Source organism: Mauremys mutica, chromosome 13, assembly GCF_020497125.1.
Source record: "Mauremys mutica isolate MM-2020 ecotype Southern chromosome 13, ASM2049712v1, whole genome shotgun sequence".
In the NCBI taxonomy this organism is placed as follows: Eukaryota; Metazoa; Chordata; order Testudines; family Geoemydidae; genus Mauremys; species Mauremys mutica.
In genome coordinates this window covers 23,342,161-23,361,567 of record NC_059084.1, presented here as the reverse complement: position 1 = coordinate 23,361,567, position 19,407 = coordinate 23,342,161, and the positions used below count along the sequence as shown (strand labels likewise).

Below are 19,407 nucleotides of genomic sequence, written 5' to 3'. Positions count from 1 at the left end.
TCTTGAAAGGTGTTTTGTTGCGGGTGGGGTGTTTGTAGCAGCAGAGTTATGTCTACAGGTTTTGCGCATATTGTTCTGGCACACTCTGATGTTACTTTGAGTTGGTGCATCCTGGTCTATGGGGGACTTTGTTTCGGAGGAAGAAATTGGGGGGTTGTTTGAAGGCCAGAAGAGGGGGTTCAGGAAAGTTTATTTTTTTCAGTATGTGGTCCCCATTGAGTATGGGTTTCCAGTGTGGGGTGATAGTGACAACTAGGGGTGCACAGTTGCGGGGGGAGGGGTATTTCTGTATTGAAGCAGGTTCTCTTGGGGTATTTGGGTGGCTCACTCCATGATGTGATCTATTTCGCTGGTGACATGTCCTCGTGTACTGAAGGTGGTTTTAAGTGAGTTAATGTGCATATCCCAGACCTTCTCCTCTTTCTCATTCTGAGTAAATTTCCCACACCTAAAGAGCAGCTCTGTATAAGTTCTGTCACCAGCAGAAGTTGGTCCAATAAAAAATATTACCTCACCCACCTTGTTTCTGTAATGGAGTGTTAATGCTTGAAAGGGATAAACTCTGTACAACGGTCACAGTAGGAAATTAGTAATGAAGGTGTTAAGTGAGGAAAACAAGTTTCTCATTTAAATTAAAAGCCAACCAAAACCTATGCCCAAGTCTCTCTTGGGTACCTATATAGCTCTATTACCACAGTATCTGAGTGCCTCACAGTCTTTAATGAATTTATCCTCACAGCATCCCTGTGAGGCAGAAAAATGCTTTTAGCCCCATTTTACAGATAGGGAAGTGAAACACAGAAAGATTAAAGGAGTTGCCCAAGGTCACACAGGACATTTGCGGCAGAGCATGGAATGGAACCCAAATTCCAGGTTAGCACTCTAACTACTAGATCATCCTTTCCCTCTGCAATGTTACTGAAAACATTTGGGTGAATGGCAGTTTTTGCCAATGCCCCATATATTTCCCTTTAGCTCAAAAACAGGATGTAACAAAAATACCATGGCAAACAGTGTTCCTACAGTACATCTAATCTGAATGGAGCCAGACAGCCCCAGAAATCTCAGAAAGAGCATAATTTTGAGTATAATTTAAAATCCACAGAGATTCAAGATGTTTGCATAAAAATCTGAATCCAACTGACCCTCCAAATCTTTTGGGGTTAGCTGGTCATCTCATGGGTCTTCTCTTTCCCTCTCCACTAGGAGAATGTAATTGGTTTGTTAATGTTAAGTCTTCTCAGCAGCAATGTTAAGCTCCATTTCAAAGCAAAAGACTGTTATTACATATTAATGGAATCCCACACAGTAAAAGCACAGTGCACTCCGGGGACTTGAGTGTGGAGAGGAAATGCTATTGAACAGAAGGCAACATGTCTTCACTTACACATTAATCCGGGGGCATGCCTGCTTTGGTGGCAAGGGGTGGAGAAAACAATTGCCACCTTAGAGAAGAGCTCTGCTACATCAGCTGTTACCTTCCGCAACAAAATGACAGCTCTTTGAGGGGCAGCAGAGGCAGAATGGGCTGTAGCAGATTGCAGTGTGTTTAGCTGTTAGCAATATTTATAAGCAATACATTTTATAAGCAGAAATATTTATAAGCAGTACATTCCAAGGATGGGGGGTGGGGGGAAGCAGCCATCTATTACATTGGCTGAAATGCAAAATTCCCCAAGGTGAGGGGAAAAGGATGGTTATCCAGGGACTGTGACACATGCAACTACAGATATATGTTTGACTCCCGTACAGTTCAGAATCACCCATTAAAATGAAAAATACTTTTGTCCTTCTCACACAGGCAAATGGCCTATCACAGGCAAAGGACCAGGTACACCGAGTATGTTATCAAAGAATGCAGTCACAGATACTTGGTTATGATAGAATTGCAGATTAAGCCTCAGCAAACAGTCTGGTCTTGGAGACCTGCAGAGGTCCCTTCAGTGTGGAGCAGAGCTTCTAATACACAAATGTGCATGACATAGAAGAGTGGGGATAATTGCATCTCTCTCTGCTGCTTCTTAGGGAATGAGACTTCTCCGAGGATTCCTTTTATCTCAGACTCTATATTTTAAGAAAGTATCAATACCATGCTTCCCCATTAGACGTTTCAAATGTTTTTACATCGTTATCCCATTATCCCTCCTATTCCACCAAAGAACACAGAGTAACCAAAGCAAACACTGAGCTATCCATTTACAAGGAGAGACTGCAGCTCATCAATACAACTTCTTCATTTGAAGACTATTAGCAACCCACTCTACCTGTAGGGGATTTCTCTTAGTCTAGGCAGGCTTTTGCAAAGGTCTATAATGCCTTCCTTTCTTGGTATAAATCTCTCAATAAAGCAGCTAAGAATAGATTCACCTTCCCTGCTGCTGCGAGCGTGTTGCTGCTGGGATTATAGAAGTTAAACTAGTAGCAGGCAACCGGGGACTTCCTCAAAACTCTTTCATGAGCAGCTTTCTTGGTGCTTGATTACCATCACAAGGAGGCCAGGAGTCTAAGAAACTTGCTGACAGCAGTGCAGACCTTTGCCTCAGGCGAAGCAGAATGAGTTCCCACAGTTCCCAAGTCAGTGTGATTTATAGCCCAGGGCTATGTCTCATTATTCCTGACCAAGCCAAGCCTGATAGAACATTGCACATTAGCTGGATGATGGGCCTTGCCTCTTGCCTCTGTTGCTCTGGTGCAGTAGCCAGAAGTTTTATTTAGCTGGAAATCTGGTTTACTGTCCATGGAGAGTGGGAAAGAGCAAAGTGAAGTGGTACAAAGAAAACATATATCTGGTGTTTATATTATCAAGGAAAATGATCATCTTGGATGTAGGAAGCAACACTATTTGCTTAGTTAGGGCACAGTGAGCAGATTCTCCTAAAATGGATGTCAGATTCAGAGTATCATCTAGGTAAATAAACTTAAACAGCTTGGACAAAGGAAGGTCAAACCTTGAGCCAATTAATCTGCATTGACCAGACAGATGGCAGGAACTGTGGTGATTTTCCCTGTTGAGAAAACCTGAAAGAGGGACCTGAGTGGCTGCTAAGAGGAGAGTTTCCTGGACCTTTTCAGAGAGAAGGAAGAATGCAGAAAATATCCTAGAGGATGTGAAGCAAGGATCATCAGTGGTTGGAACAGACAGTCATCATGTTTAGGGTCCCTGGGCTATAACTCATGAAAGAGGGGATGATTGAACTCACCAATGGCTTTAGGGGACCATTGAGGGGCACTGATGTCAGACTCTGGAAAAGAGACAAGAACTAACCCTTGAAAGAAGGTTGTGGTCTTTAGAGACAGTAGAAAGGTGGATGGAAGTTGTAGCAAAGGAGAAAGGCTTCAGACTAAACTGTGACCCAGAACAGAAGCATTCAGATGCAGTGGGTGGATGAGTTCGATACAAGACACGAGCAGACAGAGAAAACAAACAGCTGTTGGAATTATTGTTGGCAAGTTTACTTTGGACTTTTGTTTCTCTCACATGGGGTGGAGTTTTTGGTTTGCTGGAAGGCTAAACTACTTAGAAAATTAAGGGAAGTGAGGCAGTTTCATGCAGACAAGATAAGCTCCTCTTCAGATGTCCCTGTTGAGCAATATCCCTCCGTCTCACTCACTCACTCATGCCCGTCACCCCAATCAGGGTATGGGCCGCCAGCCACAGATCTCCAGAGTCCTCTATCCTGGGCCATTCGCTCTAGCTGGTTCCAGGTATAGCCCATTTTTTTGCTATCAGCCTGAAGGTCGCGTCGCCAGGTGTTTCTTGGACGGCCTCTTTTCCGCTTGCCTTGGGGGTTCCACCGCAGTGCCTGTCTAGTGATGTTAGTTGGCTGCTTGCGTAGTGTATGTTTCCAAAGCACTGCCAGCTGTTTCCAGCTTAGGAGAAAAAACATGGGACTCAAACTTAGATGGTTCCAAAGGACAGGTCACTATCACCAAGACATTTGGGCTGTCTCTCCCTCTTGTCAGACCTTACAATTTTCTATGGCTCTTGATTACCTGGTCATCATCTCCAGTGGTTTTGTCATTCATCTACACTCCCCAGTGCACAGCCAGCAGACTGGGCATCCTCTTCTCAATCACTCTGACTTTCGCTGGATGATTAGGAAAACAGCATACAGCTGGTTGATGCTGCTAGGCTCCCAAATTGTGATTTCAAGGCGATTTGAGCTCCCTTCCTCCTTGGTTCTTGACAGTGGGAGGGAAAGCAGAAATCTCTTTTATTGCGTGTGCTTGGAGCCAAATAGGGAATTAACCAGTCTAGCACTGTATCTGCTCCAAAGTGTACAGAACGTCAGGGGGACAATCCATTTCACGATTCTATAAAGCTGATTGAAACATGATTACACAGCTAGCCAGGGGCTCTTTTTTTCCTAAGGCTTGCTGGCTGCCTGAGTTTCCCAGGAACAATTGCTACTATAGGTGAATTCAAAGTGGAGCTGGGATGGATGTAACTTTCAATCTTATCAGAGAGTTTCAGACATTTTCGGGTACAAGACAGAAGTTAATTGCACCAAGTGTTACACAAAGAGAGTCTTTTGAAAGAGTTATCTTCTAATGAACAGGACATGGCGGGTCAGTGAATCCCCTCCTGCCAGCACTGGACCTCAGTTCAGAGCTAAAGAGAATGTTTTATGGCCTGAAAAGTAAGAGTACTTGTGGCCTGGGAGATGAGTCTGGGCTAGAGTTATTGCTATTCCTACATTTTCTCCTGCCAATAACTGATATCCAGAGGGCAGGGAGACAAAAGATTTTTATCTGGTGTTCTCACCGTCATATTCTTTTCTTAACTGAATTTGTTGCAAGTATATTTAATGCTGATAACAGGGGCCAGATTGACAGCGCTGGAGAGTGAATTCCTTTATTTAAGCTATAGAATCGGCACAGTGAGGGCAGCAGTGCAACCTGCCTTCATGCTCTCCCCCTGCACTCCCCGCCCCCAAAATGCATCTCAAGATTAACCTTCTGAAACCACTTCAAGAATAGGGGGTCCATTCACTTCCTGGCCTATCTACTGAGAATAATAAATACAGAGCTCATTAACCCTTAATACTTGACATAACACAGGCGCGGGGAAAAGGGGGCCAGCAGCAGCAAATCTCAGAGCCTGGGTCAACTGACTCTGGCTCATGCTGCAGGGTTAGAAACAGCAGTGTAGACATTTGGACCCAGGCTGCAGCTATGGCTCTGAAACTGGTGTGGGGTGGGGGTGGGCAGGGTCTCAGAGCCTGGGCTCTAGCCCAAGCCTGAACATCAACACAGTTATTTTTAGCCCCACAGCACAAACCCAACAAGTTCAAGCCAGTTGACCCATGCTCTGAGACTCGTTGCCACAGGTTTTATTTTTGCTGTGGAGATATATCCCTAGAGACTGAAGGTACTACATGGTCCTATGCCCAGTATTTCCCATGCTCAGGAACAGGGACCCTAGACCAATAAGAACCATGGGCAATCTCTTTTTTTCTCAGTTCTTGGCCATAATTTTCCTATTGATGCTTCCTTGGGTATTTTACTCTTTTCATTTCCTGTACATGAAACTAAATGTAACATGTAAGAGAAGCAGGGGACGGGAAATAAAGTAGGTAAAGCAACTGTGAGTTCCTCTGCAATGTATTCCGGCCATCAAGGATTTCATTAGGTTTGCTAATAGGTTGTTAATGATAAAATATCCTTTTTTCATTTTACCTACTTTCCAAACATTATAGTCAATTCTGCTATGCAAGCTCTGCACCTACATTGACTTAAATTAGCATGCCATATATTAAAGAGTCCTTTTAATGAGCTGTTATTCCAAATGATTTTATTGGAGAGCAGCATTGTTCAGTTTAATAGCACATAAAATGACAACTATAGAAATTGCTTTGATAAGACACAAGCAGTGAGTGGGTTACTCAGTCTCCAGTACTGTATCCCAGTCAGTTCTTGATGCTGAGAATACTCCTCAATATGCAGAGTAGTTGCCTCGGAAGTAGCAATGGTGGTTAGGATTAAAAACAAAGGGGCACTAGCTGTGTCCATATACGGGACTACCTACACTGTAGCTGGGAGAGTGCTTCTCATATCAGGTAGAGAGATGCACTAGCACTGCTCAAGCTAGCATGTTAAAAATAGCAATGTAGTCAGGGAGAACGAGGGGCGGGGGCAGCTCTGACTAACTGGCTGAGTACAAACCCACCTAGACCCTCTGGATAGGTATTCGGGTACCCCTGACTACACTGCTAACTCGAGCAGAGCTAGTGCGTGTCTGTCTACCTGAGCTGGGAACCAAGCTCCCTGGGAACCAAGCTCCCAGCTGCAGAGTAGTACCCTAAGAATGTAAACTGCTCTCTGCTATGATCCACAAAACAAATGGAGAAATATGGCTTATGAGTATATATAATATGTATGTGTCACATTTATAGGTACAGTTTCAGCCACATCTATTAAGGTACTCTGACACTTCCCATTATATGACTCTGTTTTCAGTTGCTTATAACTCTGTCAGACATTGCCAACTCACTCTGATAGCTTCCATGCTGGGTGTCTGTCTCAGGCTGAATGTTTCTGGAAAAATTCAGCCAAAATGGGTCAGCCATTTCCAGGAATGAAGCAAGGGAAAAATACATTGTTTTGCCCATGTTAAATTCTGGCAACTTTTTGAGAAGCTCTAGTGCCCCTACATTTTGGATCAGGAAATTTTGGAAGGGGCAGCCTTGTAGGCTGTGTGTCAGGGATGTGCCTTTTGCTGTCTGTATAAACAGCTATGCAAATTTGGCCAAATTATCAACCTTAAGAAGAAAATGCAGTTCACACGTGATTTTACACTTGCTAGAGCTTCTCAGCTTAATTCCCTGAAGAGTCCTTCCACACTGAGCATGCTCCAGTCTGGGGCTGAGCAGGACTTTCCCTAAAACTGCAATTCGCAGCTTCTCCAGGCTGTGCCAGGGATGGGCATCAGAACTAAAAGCAGAGAACCTCTCTCTCCTGTGCTCGTAATGAGTCCCCTTGCTGGGGTCAGGCAGTGTGGTGGAGGAAGCTGCCTAAATTGAATACAAAGGAGACAAATGCCAGACCTACGGTTGAGGCACATGGGCATTAGAATTGGACGAAGAACCTAAGGGAGATGGGGGGTGGCAGACTGGGAGCGACTGGGCAAAGAGACTGTAAATGGAAGGTGGGGGTGGAGGAAACTGGGACTTCAAGCATGTCAGTCTTGTGCACTGAATGAGGTAGAAGACCCATGGGAAAAATAGTATGTTATGTAATTAAAGACTGTGCCATAATGTGGAGACACAAGGTGGGTGAGGCAATATCTTTATTCGACAAACTTCTGTTGGTGAGAGAGACACTTTCATGCCTCACAGACCTGAAGAAGAGCTCTGTCTCTCACCAACAGAAATTGGTCCAATAAAATATATTACTTCACCTACCTTGTGTCTCCAGCATCCTGGGACTCACACGGCTACACTGCATGTACCATAATATACACATACAAGGGGATCAATAAAATTAAGGAAACTCAATTCTGGCAGTTCCTGAACTGAGTTTTTACTTTGCAACCATAATAACTTTCTTTTAATGCAGTCGTGTTGTATGATGTAGGTGCCACAGCACCCCTTGCGACTCCATTAGTCCGTTCCTTCTAGTGTTTCTTTAATGGCTGAACCCTCACCGGAATGTCTGACCTGCCTGCTTTTTCTGATTGCTGCCTCTCTCTCCTCTTGCCGGTGTCCCCATCCATCTGGATGCAACAGGCCTCCCCCTCATTGGTAGTAGAGTTTTGGTCCTTTGTCCCATCAGTGCCTATAGTGGAAGGTTTCGGCACCCCTGTGGTGAGGTTTGCTAACAAGAGGTCTGAAATCAGAAGAAACAGCCTTGTGTAACAGTCTCTTTGCTGTTTTCACTGCTGATTCCACCTGATCATTACTTTGTGGGTATGCTGGGGAGGAGGCATAGTGGTCAAACTTCCATTTGCACACAAATTCTCTGAATTCTTCCAAGACAAACTGGGGTTCATTGTGCATAAATACTGTGTCTGGAATGCCTTATCTCACAAAGTGGGTTTGCAGTGACTTGCTTTGTGTATGAGGCAAGGCAGTGACCTCCCAAATGTTTGAACAGTAGTCCACTGTAATCAAGTACTGCTTTTCCTTGGAGGTAAATAAATCTATTCCCATCTTTTCCTATGATTGGGTGAGCAATTCGCATAGTAGCTGAGTCTCCTTTTGCGGTTGGTTATCGCACAACTGGCAGATGTCACACCCTTCTATCAGGGAGTGGAGTTGTGTATTTATTCCCAGCCCAGTAAACACACTCTCGAGCCTAAGATAGCTGTCAATGCCTAGGTATGAGGCGTGTATTTTTTGCATGACATGCTTACCTAATGAGGCAAGGACAACAGCTCTCTGTCCTTGAAATATTATTCCATCCTGGACACTTAGCTCATGTTTAATTTGAAAGTATCATTCTGGTCCTACCAGTACTTGGTTTTGTCTTCTGACCACCCTGCAGTGGTCTTGCTTTGTTGGCTGCCTGCAGCTGAGTGTTCTTTTTCGTAGCCTTTTTGATTTCCATCAGCTTTACTATTGAAATTGGGAGACTGAATCCATTAACATGCTGCACTGTGTCCTGATCCCCTTCCACAAACTCACTCATGCTGAGTCTATATGCCCTGCTCATGGTGTCAGCTAACACCAGTAATAATCTTGCACAATATCTGATCTCTTTTTGATAGCTGTGATTGTCTCTAGGGGTTTGTGGGCTGCTTGATCTGTTATTGAGTGGCCATAGGTGAACTTGATGGAGTCCCTCTGGTTCCAAATACCACAGACAGAAACTCTTTCTATTTGGGTATACCCTTGTTCAGTCTCTGACAGGGCTCTGCTGGCATAAGCAACCAGCTGTTCCTGCAAAATAGTAGCACCCAATCCTTCTGTAATGCATCACACTGGAGTGTCAGTGGTTCTCCTGGCTGGTAGTACTTCAGGACAGGGACATTAATTATCATTTATTTCAACATGTCAAATGTTTTCCATTGGGGACCTGCCCAGTCCCATTCAACATCTTGCCTTGTGAGCTGACATAGGGATTCCACTCCTGCAGGTAGGTGTGGACAGAAGTTGACAGAAAATTTATCATTCCTATAAAGTGCTGTACCCCTGTCCAATCTACGGTAGCTGGCATGACTCTGACATCCTTGATCTGTTGTTTTCTGCTTTCACTCCCTCTGCAGAGAGTAGATGTCCAATGTATTTCACCTCCTGCTGTTTGAGTTGTATTTTTCCTATATTCGGTTCTGGTCCCAGCATTGCTGTAAAAAAGCTTTTAGTTTTCTGTCAGAAAAGCTTCATGGTTTCCTTCAGCTTCTGTATCATTGCTCCCTTTCCCTACAATGCTGATATCATCTACAGTTATTGTTATCCCAGGCAGCACTTTTAGTCTTCTCTGCAACACCTCTGGTGCTGGGTTTATGTCCACTGGCATGTGCAGCCACCTGTAGCAACCAAATGGTGTTGCAAAAATTGTCAGTATGCTGGACTCCTTACCCAAGTGCCAAAACCCATTCCTCCCAGCACAGACTTGCTTTGAAAACTTCTGGCAAGATTCCACCAGGTACTGCCTGCATGTGATGAGATCTTATCAATGCCCAGTTCAATGGCTTTGGGTCTATGCAGATGTATAATTTGCTGGATGACTTCTTTACCACCACTATGCTACTTACCCAGGATGTACTGGCCTCTACAAGTGCTATGATATCCCTGTTCTGCAAACGTTCAAGCTCCTTATGTACTGATTGTGTAGTACCACTGGAATTTTCCTTCCTGATAAGCACACAGGATCCACGGTAGGGTCTACTCGCAGCCACTGCTTTCTTTTGAGTCACCCATCGCCTTTGAAAACATCCCCATATGCTTTTAAGATTGTCTCCGTTGTCCATGGAACTCCCTCTTATGCGTCTTGCACTGCAGCTATAACATCCTGATGCTGCATCCTTCACAGATCCCTGGCTTATATGGCTTTATTCCCCAATAGGGATCTGTGGAGCTACCATCCATCACCATCAACTTTAGTTGGTACTGTCTTGTAAATTTTGGGGTTCGTTACTATGAGGTCACATTTTCCTATGGGCTACATTATGCTCTTATTGTACATTATTAGAGTGTGCCTGCTCTCTGTAATGATTGTGCACAAGTCCAATTCACCCCAAGGAATCACTCTGCAGGAGACCCCACTATCCAGCTAAAATTGCAGAGGATGTTTCCTTATTTACATTGTTGCATGCCTGAAGGTTGGTATTGTCCTTCATTAATTTTCTGTTCCAACAGCCTGAACCTGATAGTTCTCAGGCTCAAGGTGAGAGTCATGATGTTATCACTGCTGTCTGATGTGCCATCCCCCTCTTGTAAAAGTCTGGATTAATCTTTCTGGAAACCTCCTCTGCTCTTTCACACTTTGCTAAAATAGTGAACCTTGCCACTTTCCTTGCAACGCTCTGCTAGTGAGGGGCACCTCTCCCTTACCCGCTCAAGTTAGCTTCACAGTGAATGCATCTCACTGTGGGTATGGAATCCTGGCCACCTTCTCTTCTTTGCTGTTGTCCCAGAGCACATACTTCTGGGGGTGCGGTGCTTCCTAAGGCTTTCATCCTCTCTCTTGAGCTTCTGCTGCATGTATCCCCCAAATTGCATGTACTACCTGTGTGTAGAAAGCTACAATCGGCGGGGTGGGGGGGTATGTAATGGGGTGGGACTCACCACCTGGCACCTACTGCTGGTGACTCCAGGATTTAGCTCTGTCCAGTGGAGCACCCCCTCCTGGTGGTGTCCCATCCGTCATTCTTCCCTCTGTTGCTGTCTCTGGACCCGCATTGCTGCCTGCTCGGTGGCGTCCTCTTCGAGGCCACTGCCCTCCAGCAGTGCCCCTTAGTCCATCTGCACCCCCTTCCGGGGGTTGGTGATCAGCAGTCTCACACCCCAGCCACTATGTCCAACCACACCCTTTGAGTCCAATCCCTCTTGTCAGGGATCTGGCGTAGTATAATGGCCGCTCCCTCCGGCCAATGGCTGGGTGTACTGCAAGGAGTGAAGGGGGGGACCCAGGCCCACCCTCTTCTCTGGGTCCCGGCCCAGGACCCTCTGGTGGCAGCCTCGCTGTCCTCCTTCTCTCCCCTCATCTGTCTGCTTCCCTGGGCCGCTTCCCCTATGGCCCCTTGCACCCGCTAGGCCCTTCCCTTCAGGGCCTGCAGCCTGGCGGCTATGGGCTCAAGCTCTCTAGCCTCCCCGAGCCCTGGCCAGCACTGCGCTGTCCATGGTGCTAGTCTCCACCCTTGGAGACTGACCTTCCCCTCACGAAGGCCTGGGACAGACTGTCTGCTCCCTTCCTGAGCAGCCTTTATATACGTCTGAGCCTGGCCCTGATTGGCTGTCTCCAAACTGGGCCCTGATTTGCTCACAATAAGCCCTTCTTTGATTGGCTCCCTGTCTGAGCAGGCGCCCTGGCCTGCCACAGCCCATTCTCACAGGGAGTGGGGCAGTCCGCCCCACTACAGGGTATTAAAAGCCAGGGCAAGCTAAGCCTCCCCTGACCAAGGCTGTGGTCCCGCCTATGTTCCCTCAGGTGACCTCTCCCTCCCTTCCCCTCTACTCTGAAGCCGGTGGCTCTGCTGGGCCCTGGTGCTTGGCGGGGGGCAACTGGCACAGCTGAGGCGGGTGGGCAAAGGCTACTCCAGCTGCTGGGGTGGGGGGATGGCTCAGCCCAGCACTGGGGCTGGCCCAGCCTCCTCTGTCTGGGAGGAAGGGGGAGGAGGGTGCAGCGGCTTGTCCAGGGCTACTCTGAGCACAAGTGGGGGCCACCAGCTTGGCCTGGCGCTGGGGCCAGCCCAGTGCTTGAGGGGATCAGGCAGCGCAGCTGCGGTGGGTGGGCCAGGGCTCCTCCAGCTGTTGGTGTTGAGGGTCTCGGGGCTCCTCCGGTCACAGAGCAGGAATTGCCTCAGGTGGAAGGGGCATGACCGGTAGGCTAGCTTCCCCAAAGGGGGTTCACCCACAGCCCATGGCTGTAAAATATGGGTCAATCCCCTTCCCTTTGGATTGGTCTCTAGTGAAAAGCTGGTGTGACTCCACAGTTTCATTTGCTTTGGGAAGCAATAGGTCCCCAGGGCTCCTAGGACTTCTGTGAGGTCTGAGGCAGTGGGGAGATTCCGAGTACTGCAGAGCTCTCAGGTAAAAGAACAGTTTTACTTTCCTGATGTTGTTGTTCTCTTCCTCCTGCATGGACAGGTCTGTGAACAGCTCAAACTTCTTCTTCCACTGAGTCCATTGAGGAGCTAGGTATGTGATTGCAAAATCCAGGGCTTGGTGGGGGCTTCAGACAGAGTTCCAGGGCTCCCTCTGCTAGCTGCTGTCATTCAGAGAACTCACACCTCTCTAACCATTCAGTGACAGACTTGAAGGTGGCAATTTTGCAACAAAAAACTTCAAAAACAGACTCCAAAGAGAGACTGCTGAACTCAAATTAATATGCAAATTAAATACAATTAACTTAGGTTTAAACAGAGACTGGGAATGGTTGGGTCATTACACTAATTGAATCTATTTCCCCATGTTAAGTTCTCCTCACACCTTCTATGGGTCATCTTGATTATCACTTCAAAGGTTTTTTTTTCTCCTGCTGATGATAGCTCATCTCAATTGATTAGACTCTTCCTGTTGGTATGCATACTTCCACCTTTTCATGTTCTCTGTATGTATAAATATCTCCTGTCTGTGTGTTCCATTCTATGCATCCGAAGAAATGAGCTGTAGCTCACAAAAGCTTATGCTGAAATAAATTTGTTAGTCTCTAAGGTGCCACAAGTACTCCTGTTTTTTTGCAGATACAGACTAACACGGCTGCTACTCTGAAACTTATTAATAACAGCCGCTCCAGAACATGGGCCCTCTGACTGCAGTTCCACTGACCGTGACACAGCTGTGGAACATGGTCCTAGGGTGACCAGATGTCCCAATAAAATTGGGACTGTCCAAATATTTAACCCTTTGTCCCACGTCCCAATCAACATATGATCGGGACGCCATTTGTTCCGACATTCAGGTAAGGAGGCAAGCGGGAGGGAGGCGCCGACTCTGTGGATGCTCCAGGGTTGGAGCACCCATGGGGAAAAATTGCAGCCAAGCTCCTCCCTCCTCGCTTTTTTCTCCCCTCCTCTCCCGAGCACCACATCCCCGCACCTCCCCCCGCCCCAGTGCTTCCCGCCACCTAACAGTTGTTTGCCGGCACTTAGCACTTTCCAGGAGGGAGGGGGAAAGAGGGGGGACATGGTGCGCTCAGGGGAGGAGATGGAGAAGAGGCAGGGCAGGGGTGGGGATTTGGGGGAAGGGGGTGGAATGGGGGCAGAGTGAGGGCAGATGCTGGGGTGGGAAGAGGTGGGGGGTGGGCGAGCACCCACCCATCAGAGGGGAAGTCGGCGCCACAGGGGTGAGTGGCGGGCGGGGAGGGTGAAGAGGTGAGCAAGCGGTGGGTAGGTGTGCAGGGGGGGTGAGGAGGCGAGCGGTGGGTGGGGGACTGAGGAGGGATGGAGAAAGCCAGCAGGGGACTGGGGGATGAGGAAGGGGAGGGGCGGGATCTGGGGCAGAGTGGGGGCGGAGCCTGGGAGGAGCAGGGGTGGACTGTGGGCGGGGCTGACGGCACCCCAGTGTCCCGATATTTTAGTGTTGTGATCTGGTCACCCTACATGATCCTCAAAAGTAGATTTTTACCATTTGTTTATTTGGCTCAGAGTAGCAACCTTTCTTTCACTTTTTAATCATTCCTTTGCTTTTCCTTAAAGTCTACATGGAATGAAAATAACTATCTGGAAAGGAGATATATATGTGTAGCTTATTTTCATGTTACTCAACTGCTTTATTTTTGGAACTGGAGGATGTCATACAGCAAGGTCCAAATATGAAGCTGCTCAGCAGGTTTATCTATATTACCATAGCTGCACCAGCAGATTGATGCTTTAAAAAGATTAGACAGAAGAAATGGGATTAAGAATCAAGAAGAGAGAAACAGATACACAAAAGAGGAACAAGAACTGACCAAAACCATATTCTATCCAGCATAGGGAATAAATCACTGGCAGGCAGAAGCAGAAGTACATGGGTTTATGAATGAACAGATTAGATGCTGCCAAAGATATTTTTTAAACTGCACACTAGCTCATAAGTGAAGAATATAGAGCTTTCAAACGTCGTCTTAAAATTCTCTTTGGCTCAGAAAGAAACATATGAGCACAATATAAAATTAAGCTCCCAAAATCAATTCACTAAAAATATTCTTTTCTGTTGCAGACACTGGGCCTAAATCTTTTCTCTTACGCTGAATGTACATCACTGTAAATCCGCTGGCTTCAACAGAACAATAGCGAGAGAAATTCAGAAAAATGGGCTCAAGTGGCTCATGTTTCACTTTTTTTTTTAAGTTTAATCATTTTAAACTTTTTTATTTTGTTTTTAAACACTACATGGCATTTATAGCCACTCCGTGCAGTTTACCTGGTTGTCAGATTTTAAACAATTACAGTAATTTAAGTTAGTTTTTCAAATCAATCAATCAGTTTGCATTTCAGATTTAAAAGAGCATAATTAACAAATGATTGAGGAGATGACCAAAGCTGCATTTCTCTGCTTCCAAGTTATGGATGTCTTCAAGTAGCAATGAGGGGAGCGTGATTAAGAATTCTATACACTGCAGTGAAGTTTGCTCAAAAGTTCTTTAAGGCTCCTAATTAGGGTATCATTAAACACTGGCTTAATTTTAAGCATGTGCTAAATCCCACTGAAGTCAGTTCGGTTTACACAGATGCCTAAATCCTTAGAGGTCTACACCTTCTCAGGAAAGCTCTTACATACACCTCAGCATTAAGCATGTGCTTAAATGCTTTCCTGAACCAGGCAATGGCAGGTTAATGACTAAGTGAGACATAGCCAGATAAGCCTGGCAGGTGACCTGCACCCCATACTTCAGAGGAAGGCAACCTCCCCCCAACCTCCACTGCCAATCTAACCCGGGGAAAAATTACTTCCCACCCTAAATACGGCAATCAGTTAGACCCAAAAATGTGAGCAAGAACCATCCAGCCCAAGCACCTGAGAGAGAGAATGCTTGGTGTCACCTCAGAGCCCTGCATCCCTGCTTCAGAGGCAAGAGATAACCAAAACACAATCCCACACATATTAGCCTTCTTTTTGCAGCAGCAGAGAAACTGACCAAGATCCCCATTGTGTGACAAAAGAGTCTTTTTCATTTATGCACTGGCATTTCTAGGAATTATATCAGCTTCATCTAGATAACATAATGGGTGAGAGCTGGGATCCCTGTGGGATTCTGCTGGCAAGGGACATTAAATTGCAAGAGCAGGTGTTTATCATGTCTAAGTGTTGCTCTCAGACTGGACCCAGAAAGCAATCTCATTAACCCCTGTTGTATCTTGGGGACAGGACAGCAGGATTCTATGGCCAATAGCAACAAATGCTGTAGAGAGGTCCAGAAATTTGTTTGGATTTATTGCCCTTGTCAATTGCCAAGAAAAGATCATTCATCAGTGCCACCCGCACCATCTATTTTCCAAGTTCTGGCCTGAAGCCTGACTAGGAGGGGTCCAGGATATTGGCAGTGTCCAACCAGTCTGCTTCCTGAGAACTCACTGAACATTACAGTCGGCAGCCATATAGTAAATAATTTATTTTCAACAGCCCAGCTCTTTCTTGATGCAATTCTGCAGGTGAAACAGTTAACTGCAAGGCTAATTTACGTGCACATATACACAAAGCTTACCTTAAATGCAATTCAGAGGATAAAACAGTCAACTTTGGAGTTGACATAGCTGCAAATGTAAGTAGACTACACGTCTGCAAATTTTCACGGCTCGTCTGCATTATTACGGCCTTCACAGCAAGATTAAGTATAACACACTTCATATAACTGAGTTGCATGGACTCAGACAGAATAATATATCACAGTCCAAGATGCTACCCATACATATCTAATGTCAAAGCAAAACATTATATGTATTAGAGGAATAGTATGTTGGCATACGAAGACTGCATTAAGAATGAGGAGTACTTGTGATACCTTAGAGACTAACAAATTTATTTGAGCATGAGCTTTCATGGGTTAAAACCCACTTTATCAGATGCATGCAGTGGAAAATACAGTAGGAAGATATATATACACAGAGGATGTGAAAAAATGGGTGTAGCCATACTAACTATAATGAAAGTAATAAGTGAAGGTGTGGTATCAGTATGAGAAAAAAAAACTTTTGTAGTGATAATCAGGATGGCCCATTTCCAACAGTTGACAAGAAGGTGTGAGTAACAGTAGGGGAAAACAATTAGCATAGGGAAATAATGTATTACAATGCAGTAAAACCTAACACAAGTGGTTAGATTTAAGGTTGTACATACCATCTTAAACTTATTTCCTGTGGATTTAGGATGCTGAACCATGTATCCTTCATGCTCTTGCTGCTAAGCTAAGTTAGCCAACCAGGTATGTACAGCATAAACTTCCTTCAATCAACACTCAGTATGTTCAGTGAGAAAGCTTCATACAACGTGTATCACACATGCACAGAATATAACAGTGACCATAACTTGATCAAAAGAGATTTTCATGGGAACATCCAAAACCTCTTCCCTGCTGAGGTTTTATTTCTCACAATTTTTATCTTTCTACAATTTCAACTGTAGAGCAACACACAAAATAGTTGCAATTTTTCATTTTATTTTATGAGGGGAATGAACATTAATTGCTTTCCTCAACCAAAAATGATTAAACTATTTCCCCCCCTCAAATTTTCCAGGGAAAAAAAAAATCTTACAAAACTTGGCCTGGAAAAATGTCAGCCTGAAATGACAACATTCCAAAAAGTGATGAATGGTTGAAAAATCAGGAAACAGAAATACATGTGTAACCATGAATTTGATCCCCTGGTTGTGGCTATAATACCAGCTAATCACGGAAATGTAGGGCTGGAAGGGACCTCGAGAAGTCATCAAGTCAAGTCCTCCTGCACTGAGGCAGGATCAAGTAAACCTAGACCAGGGATTGGCAACCTTTGGCCCGCGGCCCGCCAGGGAAAGCCACTGGCAGAGTGGGCTGGTTTGTTTACCTGCAGCATCCACAGGTTTGGCTGATCACAGCTCCCACTGGCTGCAGTTTGCTGTCCCAGGCCACTGGAGGTTGCAGGAAGCGGCGTGGGCCGAGGGATGTGGTGGCCGCCCTTCCCTAAACCATCCCTGGCAGGTGTTTGTCCAACCTGTTCTTAAAAACCTCTAAAGATGGGGATTCCACAACTTCCCTTGACAGTCTATTCCAGTGCTTCCTCTCCTTGGACCATTTACCTTGTGGTGGAGAGGACTGTGTGTCCCACTGACTCTCAGAACCATGTTGTGTGGAGTCTTGTACTCTTGGTAGGACCACCCTTGGCGAACAGGTCTAAGGTAAGGTTCTAGATGAAGCACGGTCCAAACTTTACAAGACAGGCCAGGCCTGTGACTGTTGACGAGAGTGGATAGCTACACCTGTCTCGCACCAGAAAGTCCTCTGTGGCATACCAGGTGGCCAAGCAGACATGCTCATCTCCCTGGTTGTGAAGATGGATGGATGGATGGTGAGAGCTGTGTGAATGGCCTAGGAAATCAATTTGGGTGCAGCAGGACCTAATGGCCCATCTACTGCATCCAGACTTGTCTCCAGACATCTTGACATTGTCGTGCCACTGGATTTAGACAGGCCTGGATGAATGACTGAAGGTGTCTCTGCACAACTTTCCCTCACTTAAATACAATTCACGTGCTAGTCATGACATCAAGTGATGTCATGGTCATCTTCGAACCCAAAGGATGAACAAACATCATTCTAGTGCTTAACTGCCATTATAGTTAAGTTTTTCTTAATATCTAACCTAACTCTCCCTTGCTGCAGATTTTCATGGGAACATCCAAAACCACTTCCCCACTGAGGTTCTATTTCTGATAACGTTAATATTTCTACAATTTCAACTACAGAGCAGCACACAAAATGGTTGCAATTTTTTATTATTTGATATGGGGAATGAGAAATAATTGCTTTCCTCAACCAAAAATGATGAAACTATTTTTCCCCTCAAGTTTTCTAGGGAAAAACAAGTTTTCCAGGATTTTTTTGTCCTACCTTTAGTAGACATGGAGAACAGCTGATCGCAGTCCTCTTTATTAACAGACATCAATTTATTTGAAGACTATTATAAGGTCCCCCCTCAGCCTTCTTTTCTCAAGATTAAACATGCCCAGAGTATTTTTTAACCTTTCTTCAAAGGTCAGGTTTTCTAAACCTCTTATCATTTTTGTTGCTCTCCTCTGGACTCCAATTTGTCCATGTTTCCTAAAGTGTGCCCCCCAGAACTGGACTCAGTACACCTACTGAGGCCTCACCAGTGCCAAGTAGAGCAGGAAAATTAGTTCCCTCAATCTTCTTGATATTGTCTGTTATTAGCTCTCCCTCCCTGTTAAGTAGAGAACCTATACTTTCCTTCACCTTTCTCTTACTCATAATATACCAGTAATTAAAAAACCTTTTTTTATTGCCTTTTATGTACCTTGCAAGGTGTAACTCATTTTGTGCCTCAGCCTTTTTGTCCCAATGTGCTTAGGCTATTCTTTTGTATTCCTCATTAGCAATTCATCCATGTTTCCCTCTTTTTGCAGGATTCCTTTTTGATTTTCAGGTCATTAGTGGCCTCTTACTATTCTTCCTATCTTTCCTTCATGTCAGGATAGTTTCCAGTTGTGCCTTTAATATTGTCTCCTTGAAAAATTGCCAGATGTCCTGCATTCCCTTTTCCCATAAATTTTCTTTCCATGGGACGTGAACAAACTCAAAGAATAGATAGGTAAAATCTGTTTTGCTTTTTTTTTAAATTCAATTGTTCTTATTCTACTGCTCTTATGCTTTGTATTATAATGGGTTGTGGTTTCAGGGGCTCAGCTTGGGAGAAATTTAGTCCTACTCTATTTTAAATCCAGGAAATGCACCCCACAAACATTGGCCTGATATATGACCCTCTAATTCAGTGGCTTTTTTCATGTAACTACCTCTCCTGTGGAGAAAAACTGAGCAAAGTGACACAGGTGAAATGGTGCTTTGACAATTTAAGAGATGATGGAAGGCAGATCACAATTTTACATGACAAACAAAAAGATCTGTAACCTCTGAAGTACAATTTGAACTCAAATCTACTGGGATTAGAGAAACTAGACTCCACACATCCTATTAAAGAGTCTGAAATAGCCTGAAAGCCCCATACACTTTTATTCCAGGCATCCTAATACAAAGATCTGATTCATTTGAAAACTGTGACTAAGAAAGCTAGATAGTTAGAAGTTACAAAATCATTTTTTCCCTAAGGAC

The 19,407-nt window shown here is 45.1% G+C and overlaps 1 protein-coding gene and 1 long non-coding RNA gene across 7 annotated transcripts in view; one reads left to right on the top strand and one right to left on the bottom strand.

The window, feature by feature from the left end:
- PTPRT (protein tyrosine phosphatase receptor type T) overlaps positions 1-19,407 on the bottom strand; it is a 709,404-nt gene that overhangs the window by 212,266 nt on the left and 477,731 nt on the right. The gene's annotated exons all lie outside the window — the stretch shown is intronic.
- Positions 11,454-19,407, top strand: part of LOC123348021 — a 35,616-nt gene continuing 27,662 nt past the window's right edge. The window contains exons 1-2 of the long non-coding RNA XR_006573147.1: positions 11,454-11,589; positions 12,249-12,299. This is a non-coding gene — a long non-coding RNA (uncharacterized LOC123348021). The remainder of the gene's footprint in view (positions 11,590-12,248; positions 12,300-19,407) is intronic.